The sequence below is a fragment of the Nomascus leucogenys genome, chromosome 7b, assembly GCF_006542625.1.
Source record: "Nomascus leucogenys isolate Asia chromosome 7b, Asia_NLE_v1, whole genome shotgun sequence".
In the NCBI taxonomy this organism is placed as follows: domain Eukaryota; kingdom Metazoa; phylum Chordata; class Mammalia; order Primates; family Hylobatidae; genus Nomascus; species Nomascus leucogenys.
In genome coordinates this window covers 15,030,855-15,040,563 of record NC_044387.1, presented here as the reverse complement: position 1 = coordinate 15,040,563, position 9,709 = coordinate 15,030,855, and positions in this window count along the sequence as shown.

The window sequence follows — 9,709 nt, the reverse complement described above, 5'->3', positions numbered from 1 at the left end:
TGTTTATCTCATTACATCTGATTCTGTGCCATTCTCCCTCCCTGGGCTGTGTGCTGTCTGCTCCTGGCTGGGGGCTGGGTCTTATCCTTCTGGATGAAGCAGGTGCTCAGCGAATGTTTGGAAAGGGATGGAGTGGGCGGGAGTGGGGCAGTGGGAAAGGGATGGAACTGCAGGAAGGAAGCCCAGCCCAGAAGATGGAACCAAGGCATCACCGGCCTGCTTTCAGAGAGACATTTCCCATTGCAGAAAGGGTCTGGGTCATAACCCAGTTAGACTAGCATTCTGCACCGCAGCTGAGTTGGAAATTATGACCCCCTGGCTTTACTGCCAGCCTGCTTCTCCTAGAGCACCATTTCTCAAACGCAGCTCTACTGACATTTTAGGTCAAATAATACTTCATCAGCCTGGGAGAGACGTCCTGTACATTGCAGGATGTTTGCAGCATCTCTGGTCCCCGCCCATTAAATAACCCAATTGAAACAACTAAAAATTACTGCAGACATTGCCAAATGCCGCATAGGCAGCAGAATCACCCCAACTGAGAACCACTGTCCTGGAGGTTTAGGGGCTTCTCAACTACAGCCCCCGCCCCAGCCAAGTCCAGGCTCCCATGATCCCCTCACAGCAGTTTTGAGAATAGAATGAGCTTTATAGGGTAATGTACTTAGCACAGCACTGGCTAAGTACTGTGAAAGACTTCATACATGTCAGTTACTAGTAGTACAAACTCTGAGAGACAGACTATTCACATGCATGGGGAAGGAAACCGAGGTTCAGAGTCACAAAGTGACATGCCCAAGGTCACACTGCTGGCATCCAAATTTAGACCTGTTTGACTTCAAAACTTTTGTCCTATTCATCTGAGACACTGTCTCTCTTCATCAGGCAACGGAAAGAGCGCATCTGCTCCCACACCTGTGAGCTGAAGCCATCATGCAATCCTCAGGAAAGTGCAGACAAGATGCCCCAGCCGAGGACTGAAGTCCCTAAATCCAGCAAGACCCCAGCCCTGAGGTCAGAGTGGGAGTGACAAAGAAGGACTCCCATGACCAGGAGGAGAACCAGGTCTCTTGCCATCTCTGGACCTTTCTGTCTCTGCATTTCCATACATGGGGTGTGTACCTCCCCTTCAGTGGTGAGCCCCAAAGGGCAAGGACTAAGTATGTTGGTTTCTCAGAGCCAGGTAGGAATGCAGTCTGAGAAAGAAGAAAGAAGCCTATCATTAAGACACAAAATCAGAGTAACTCTAGCAGCAAAAACAAAATGAAAATGCAGTTCTCTTATTATAAACTCAAGCTACATCAATCCCTCTAATCTGAGGGAAAGATTGGCCCACAAGCCTAGGGCAGCCCTGAACCTTCAGGTCAAGGAGCTGCAGCTGTGCAAGCCAGGAGCAGGTGGAGGCCAGGATGCAGGGCAGGTCATGACCCCCCAAAAGTCTTGTTACTGCCCAAGGCCAGGATCCCGGGTCTCTGATGTCTACAGAATTCAGTTCAGAGTCAGTGGCTGTAGCCACGGCCTGGACATCCCCTGTAATGCCCCTGAGTACTGTGGTGAAAGGTGACTTCTTTTTCCTTCCTTTTAAACCCAGGAGGCTAATAATAAAATACTCTCTGTTTCCGACTCTATAGGAGAAAATGCCTTCTAAATCCATTAAGTTGCTAATGCGTGCATTTGCAGACCAGAAAGAAAGGTGCAGGATTGATGGATGTACTTGTCATATTTATGGTTTGTAGCCATGTGATTAATGGGCTTTGTGGTTTATAACGCAATGCTCATTTCACTCTCCTCTTTAAGCTCTGGGTGATTTATAGAACATTTATAGGGCATTGCTGTTGCATTTCAATGGAATGACAGTGATAACATTTTATCACCCTGGATTATCAATTAGTCTCCTTTGAGAAAAGGATGTCCTGGGCTTAGTATGGGAACAGGGTGAGGAGAGGGGATGGTTCTCGGGAACATCGTGCATGGTCACCTGGAGTTCACGGCCTTTCTCCCTGGGAGCTGCCTCCTCGTTCCTCTCTAGGATGAGTGGGCTGCATGTGTTCAAAGACAGGACAGGAGCTGGGAGCCTTCTACCCCCAAAGCCCTCCTCTCATCCCTCACCATGCTGTGCAGCAGCTACTCATGGGTCTCTCTACCCATACTGAGCCATATTCCACATGCAGCCTCCAGAGAAATCCCCTTCTCACATCACACCCTTTCCTGACCCTCCATGAATGACCCTCACTGCTTTCTCAATGTGTGACCTTGGCCACACTAGATGGCCCCTCTGAATCTCAGTCTCTTCATCTGTAAAATGGAAAATGGGGAAAGTTTTTGGAAAAAGTAAAATGAAAAAAAAATTGCAGAGTGGTTGAGAGCATCAAATTGTTTAGCACAGTACCTGAGATGCACACCTTATGCTGCAGCCACACACACACACACACACAAACACACACACACACATACACACACACACAAACACACACAAACACAAACACACACACAAACACACACACAAACATACAACCACACACACAAACACACAAACAACACACACACAAACACACACACGCACACAAACACACAAACATACAAACACACACACATAAACACACATAAACACACACACACACACACACACACACACACACTGCTTGCTGTTCATCCATCCAGCTGCTGTTACCTCAGGCCAGAATTCCTTCCACTTCTTCATCCAGTGAAATCATATTCCTCCTTCAAGGCCTAACCAGAATGCCCCCTCCTCTCTGAAACCTGCCTGATTCTCCAATATGACATTATTCCCCTGCCCTTTCTCTGCATTCATCCCATTGAATTTTCCCCTGTTCCTCTTTGCTGTACAAGCCTTGTTTCCTCTGTGAGTCTGTGACGTCACTGAGGGTGAGACTGGGCCCAAGACACATCTGTCACCCACACCTAGTGCAGGGCCTGGTACCTAGTAGGTGATTAATACATGGACTCAGAAGGGGCAAGGGCAGGTTGAGCAGGGACCTAGGGCATAGGCAGGAGCCCGGGTATACTCTGGTGAGCTCTTGAGAACAAGAACGCACACAGCATAGCCAATGAGGAAACCCAAACATCAGTCTGACCTATCCACGTGCAGCCACCTGTCCCTTCCACTTTATTTTCATCCTCTCTTTATCCCCATCCTCTGTTCTGATTCTGCCCTCAGTCATTCATCCAACAGCTATGAATAGATTCCCACAATGTGCCAGATGCTAGATATGCACAGTGAACCAAACAGAGACAGCCCCTGCCCTCGTGGGCTTACGATCTGGTGGGGATCATAATAAACAAAGAAGCACACAAAAGAGTAATTACAAATTTGACAAGAGCTAAGAAGGCCAAAGGGGGAAGTGAGAACTGGAACAGCAGGGAAGACCTACTCCAGAGAGGGTATTAGGGAGACCTCTCCAAGTGTCTTAGTCTGTTTGCTGTTGCTTTAACAGAATACCTGAAACTGGGTGATTTACTTGAAAAGAGATTTATTTAGCTCAGGATTCTGGAGGCTGGGAAGTCCAAGGAGCATAGCACTGGCATCTGCTCACCTTCTGCTGAGGGTCTCATGCTGCATCACAACATTGCAGAGAAGTTGAAGGGAAAGCCAGAGTGTCAAAGGGCAAACACAAGAGGCAGCCATTCTCAAAGGTAACTATTCCAGACCCTTGAGAACAAAACCCAGTCTTAAGAGAACTGTATTAATTCATTCATGAAAGCAGAGCCCACATGACCCAAAGGCCTCTTAAAGTCCTCACCACCTCCCAATACTGTAACATTGGCAATTAAATTTGAACATGAGTTTTGGTCTGGACAAACCACAGCATCCAGGAACTAGCATTCTAGCTGAATGGTGAAAGGAAGCAAGGGTTATTCATAGTCAGGATACCAGCCAGTCTATGTGGCTTTGTGTGAATCAGGAAAAAAAGGCTCCCCTCTCCAGGCAGACACAGCCCTGAGCAAGCACTCATCATGGGAAGAACACAGACTGATTTCAGTCCCCACTTGCCCCCAATGGTAGGAGTGCCCTTGTACAGTGCACAACCTACACAACTGAACACAGGGTATGAGTGTCCCATTTCTGGACTCACTCCATTTCTGGATTTGATGACCCCATTGGATTTCTGGATTTTAACCTTTTGTGTTTCTGAGGATCTAAGTTCTCGTTTGCCATTTGTCCCCTCCCATTCCTGGCTGCCCTGGATTACACCCCACCCCACAGATCCAGCTCTTAACTCTGGAAAGCAGATCTTGATTTGAACACCTGACTGGTGTTTCTAGGAACTAATATCAGTCAGCAAATAAGAGGATGTAGATACTAAAGCAGAAAATTAATCATCAAGTTATAAGTTAGCACACAGAGAAAGCAAAGAGCACAGACTAGAAGCCCCCTAAGGGCAGAGATCACAGTAGATCCCCAGCAGCCACACAGTGCCTGGCACAGAAAAGGCACACCGTTGCATAAGTAGAAATAGACATCTGTCAAATGGAGAGCTGTGTAAACACATCTGTAGTTCAAATTTATACAGGCAGAGGATATAAACTGGAAAGGCATCAATGTGAAGAAGTCCAGGGGCAGGGCAGCCTTTGGAAACTGGAGAAGAGGAAGAGCCAGACAAGGAGAGTGGGTGGAAATGATCAATGGGAAGAAAACCAGGAAAATATGGTTTCCTGAAGCCAAAAGAAGGGAGTGCTTCTAGAATGATAGATAGCTACCAAGAGGTCAGTTAAGACAATAACACAAATATCCACCAGATGTGACCATCTGGGAGTAATGTTTGTGGGAGAGTGGAAAAATGCCTGATTAGGGTGTATTCAAGAGCAAATGGGAGACAAGGAGTTGGTGACAGTGAGCATAGTAAACTCTTTCAAAGAGTTTAGCTGTAAAAGGGAGTAAAGAAAAGTGGAAGCAATGGGAAGGGATGTGGGGCAAGGAAGAGTTTGGTTGAAGTTGGAAGACATTACAGCCTGTTTGCATTGTGTGCTCATGGGAAGGATCCAGAGCTTAGAAGAAAACCTGATGAAGCAGGAGAGAGAGAAGAGAGTGGCGACAACGATGTCCTTAAGAAGGAAGAGGTATCTAGTGCACAGGTGGAGAAGGTGGCCTTGGATAGAAGCAAGGATAGCCCATCCATTCTGTTACCAGGAAGGAAACAGAATAAATGGACAGAGACACAAGCTTCACACACGTAAGATGCTCAGTATATGTGAAAATTACACTATCCCACCCACCTGATCCCAGGTGGCTCAGCTGCTTCCCACCTGTCTCCTTGGCCCAGACCCACAGACCTGTGGCTGCCTGGCCTGATTCCTCTGTGCCTCCCAGGCCTGCTTTTCCGCACTGCCCCCTCCTGGCTTTTCAAGAGCTGGCATCCATTTTTAGCATGCCAGCAAGCAGCCTCCTGGACAGGCACTGACTGGCAGGAGAATGTGGCCAGGCCCTTGGCAGCCACCGTGGAGCTCCAAGAAGCTGGCAGCCTGGGCACTGGGCTGCCTGTACAGCCACACAGAGTCAGGGGCCTTTTGCCAAATGTTGGTGAAATGTCTCAATGGCAAATTTAAATGTGCCTGAGTCTCCATTCTCAGCTTCCTCTCCTCTCTGCAACAAGCCCCTCTACTGCCGTGTCCCCAGAAATTAAAGGAGTGAGGCTGCGCAAGCATGTCTGCCAATGCCAGGAACAGCCTTGATTGAAAAGGGAAATTGCAGGGCACTGAACATCACAGGAATACTAGGAAGATGAGGCCAACATCTTCTGTGGAGTCTCAAGGTTGGGGCATCCACACGGGCACATCTAAGTGTACCACGCTGCACGATGGTAGAATGGCTGGCAGAGTGGTTCGGCACTTTCGGGGAAGCTCCAGGTGATTCCAAATGACAGGAGTTGATTCCCTGTCTTCCTCACAGGGAGCTGCAAATAAACAACACACAGCTGGCGGGAGAGCCCAGATGGAGCGAGAGTTATAGGCCAAGCACCGCATCTCCCCACCCACCCAGGGCGCTGCTGGCTCTGGGGCCAGCTCTGGGAGGACCATTCCCCAGGCCGGCGCAAGGCTCTGCTGAGGTCAACCTTACAGCAGTGAGCAAGAGCCATGGTTGATTTGTCTGTAGATATTTCAAAATAGGGAATGATGGTGCTGAAGTCCCTGTTTTTAGTGAGTCTGGAAGAGCATGGTTCCTGACTTATCTCTCATCGAAGTTCAAATGTATCTCTTTGTCTCCCTTTCTCTTTCTCTCCTCTTCTGCTCTCTCCCTGGGTGTCTTTCATTCTTATTCTCTCTTTAAACTTACCTCTCTTCTACCTCATCAACCTTGCTCCTTTTACCATTTCTCTTTCTTCACTATCATGGTTTTGCTCCTAAAAAAATCAAGATAGGGCAGTATATTCCTTAATATTTACTAATGAACCTCTATTCCATGGCATGACTGTAAGTATCAGTCATTGAACTAAAATCATCAGATAATACTACATATAGAAAATAATACTCTATACATTTACATATACAGCCACATATTGCTTAATGACTGGGATATGTTCGAGAAATGCATCGTTAGGTGACTTTCCTGTGCAAACATCATAGAGTGCACTTACACAAACCTGGATGTTATAGCCTATTACACACCTAGGCTGTATGGTATGGCCTATTGCTCCTAGGCTACAAAACTGTACAGCATGTTACTATACTTTACTAGTCCATTCTCGCATTGCTATAAAGAAATAACTGAGACTACATAATTTATAAAGAAAAGAGGTTGAATTGGCTCATGGTTCCGTACAGGAAGCATGGCAGCATCTGCTTCTGGGGAGGCCTCAGGGAACATACAGTCATGGTGGAAGGCAAAGCAGGAACGGACACGTCACACATGGTGGGAGCAGGAGAAAGGATTGGGGGAGGTGCCACACACTTTTAAACAACCAGATCTCATGAGAACTCTGTTATGAGAACAGCACCAAGAGATGATGCTAAACCATTCATAGAGGATCCACCCCCACCATCCAATCGCCTCCCACCAGGCCCCACCTCCAAAACTGGGGATTACAATTGAATATGAGATTCGGGTGGGGACATAGATTCAAACTGTATTATGTACTGAATAGTGGAGGCAACTGTAACATAATGGTGTTTGTGTATCTAAATATAACTAAACATAGAAAAGGTATAGTAAAAATACAATATTATAATCTTATGGGACCACTGTCGTATATGCAGTCTGTCATCAACCAAAATGTCATTATGGGGTTCAGGACTGCATATAAAATCTGCATCATAACCCCGCAAGGCAAAATAACAATATTTATCATTATAATAATAACCTACATATTTACTGTGTTTCAGACACTTTTCAAAGCCCTTTCACAAGTATTAATATGTTTAATCCTCTCAATAACCCTAAATTCAGGTACTATTATTACCCCTATTTCACAAAAGAAAAATATCGAGGCACAAGTAATTTGCCCAAAGTCACACCATTATGTATTTTGCAGAGTCAGAATTCAAATTCAAGTAGTCTAGATTCAAAGCCTGTGCCATTGAAACTCAAATTGAATGAACTGTGTAAAGTCACGCAGCCAAAAATGTGTAGGAACAGGATGCAAGCTCAGGAATGTCTGATCCCAAATCCCAATTCTTCCCTCCCATCAGAACACATCATCCCCACATCTAACCTGGAATGCAAAAGAGATGGACATTTTACACATTATTCTCTAATTCCTAGTCAAACTTTCAATGTTTCTTTTATAACTGATGCTTGATGAATTATTTTCTCCCTGTGGATCCCAGATTGCCACTACAATTAAAAATCCCCCACTCCGTAGCCTACTTGAATTACCTCTCTTCAAAGGACCCATACAATGAAGTACAATTTCAACTAAAATCACCATGAACTGGCACTAATCTTTTTTTTCCCCTCTGAAGATTTATAAGTCTCAGTGGTTCACATGAATTAGATCACTTAACCAACATGTTTTGAGTATTCACTGTGTGTCGGAAGATGAAGTGTTTCCTAGCCCTCAAAAAGCTCATGGTCTGGTAGGACAGAGAAGGCAAGTCCATTAACTCAAAGTCAAGGTAAGAAAGCGATATGAGCCCCAAAGTGGAACAGATAAATATTACAATGAGAGCTTGAAGAGCTAAAAGGGTCTTGGAAGACTTTCTAGGGGAGGAGGCAAGATAGCTGGGGAATCTATAAGAATACACTGACGGGATTTGGAAGGTAACAGTCTTGCAGGGTCTCAACACCACCACTGGAAGCCCTGCAGATACAAGGACATAGAAGGTTGTAAAGATTGGACATACTTTACATCATGCTGAGAGTTGGATTTTTATTACTGTTAGCCCCTCTATCACCATCTGACCCACATCACTTTATATAAGCTAATTTGTCTCTTTTTTTCAGAAAAGAGAAGCAAAAAAAAAAAAAATCTACATTTTGTTGTTGTTCTTCTTTGTATGTTTGGGTTTTTTTTTTAAGCTTCCTGGTTGTCTCAATATCAGAAAAACAAAACTAGTCTTGTTCAAACACCATTTTTATCAAGCCTCTTCTAGGCTTAAAACTCTCAGCGCCTCCTCACCCCACTTGCCTGCAGGATCTTGTCCAAACACATCAGCTTGGCATTGAGGTCTTCCATGATCCATGTTCCATGGCTCCAGTTCCAAATGACAGCTCTGGCCTCATCTCCTGCTATTTCTGCACATGCATTTCCTCTAGGTATACTGTGGAAGTAACCTACTCGCAGAAAAATAATACAGAATGTGCTGAAGTTTGATTAAGAAGGAAAGTTTAAAAGTGTTTGGATCTAGAACCAGAAATACCATTTGACCCAGCAATCCAATTACTGGGTATATACCCAAAGGATTATATATCATTCTACTATAAAGACACATGCACACGTATGTTTATTGCGGCACTATTCACAATAGCAAAGACTTGGAACCAACCCAAATCCCCATCAATGATAGACTGGATAAAGAAAATGTGGCACATATATACCACGGAATACTATGCAGCCATAAAAAAGGGATGAGTTTGTGTCTTTTGCAGAGACATGGATGAAGCTGGAAACCATCATTCTCAGCAAACTAGCACAGGAACAGAAAACCAAACACTGCATGTTCTCACCCATAAGTGGAAGTTGAACAATGAGAACACGTGGACACAGGGAGGGGAACATCACACACTGGGACCTGTCAGGAAGTGGGGGGCTAGGGGAGGGATAGCATTAGGAGAAATACGTAATGTAGATGACAAGTTGATGGGTGCAGCAAAGCACCATGGCACGTGTATACCTATGTAACACACCTGCACGTTCTGCACATGTATCCCAGAACTTAAAGTATAATTTTTAAAAAGTGTTCCTGGTAGTAAGGGGCAACACTAGATAAATATCTAGAATATTCCCCACTGAGCTTCCCCTTCCCCATTGAAGTTTCCCAACTGGCTCCTCCCTAAATTACAAGTAGCAGCCTAAAAACACCAAGCAAGCACTGAAACAGAACATGAATGAGGCATCCCAAGACACACACCAGTGCAACTTTTGTTGGCCCAATAGGTCAAAAATGTCAACCATGTGTTTCCAACATTATGAAACATCTAATAAATCACAGGAACAACATAATATAATACAATAGATAAAGAGACTTTTGGGACTTGCTTAAAAATTGGACAGACAAGGAGGGCTGGAAGGTACAAAGTAAAGGGCATGATATC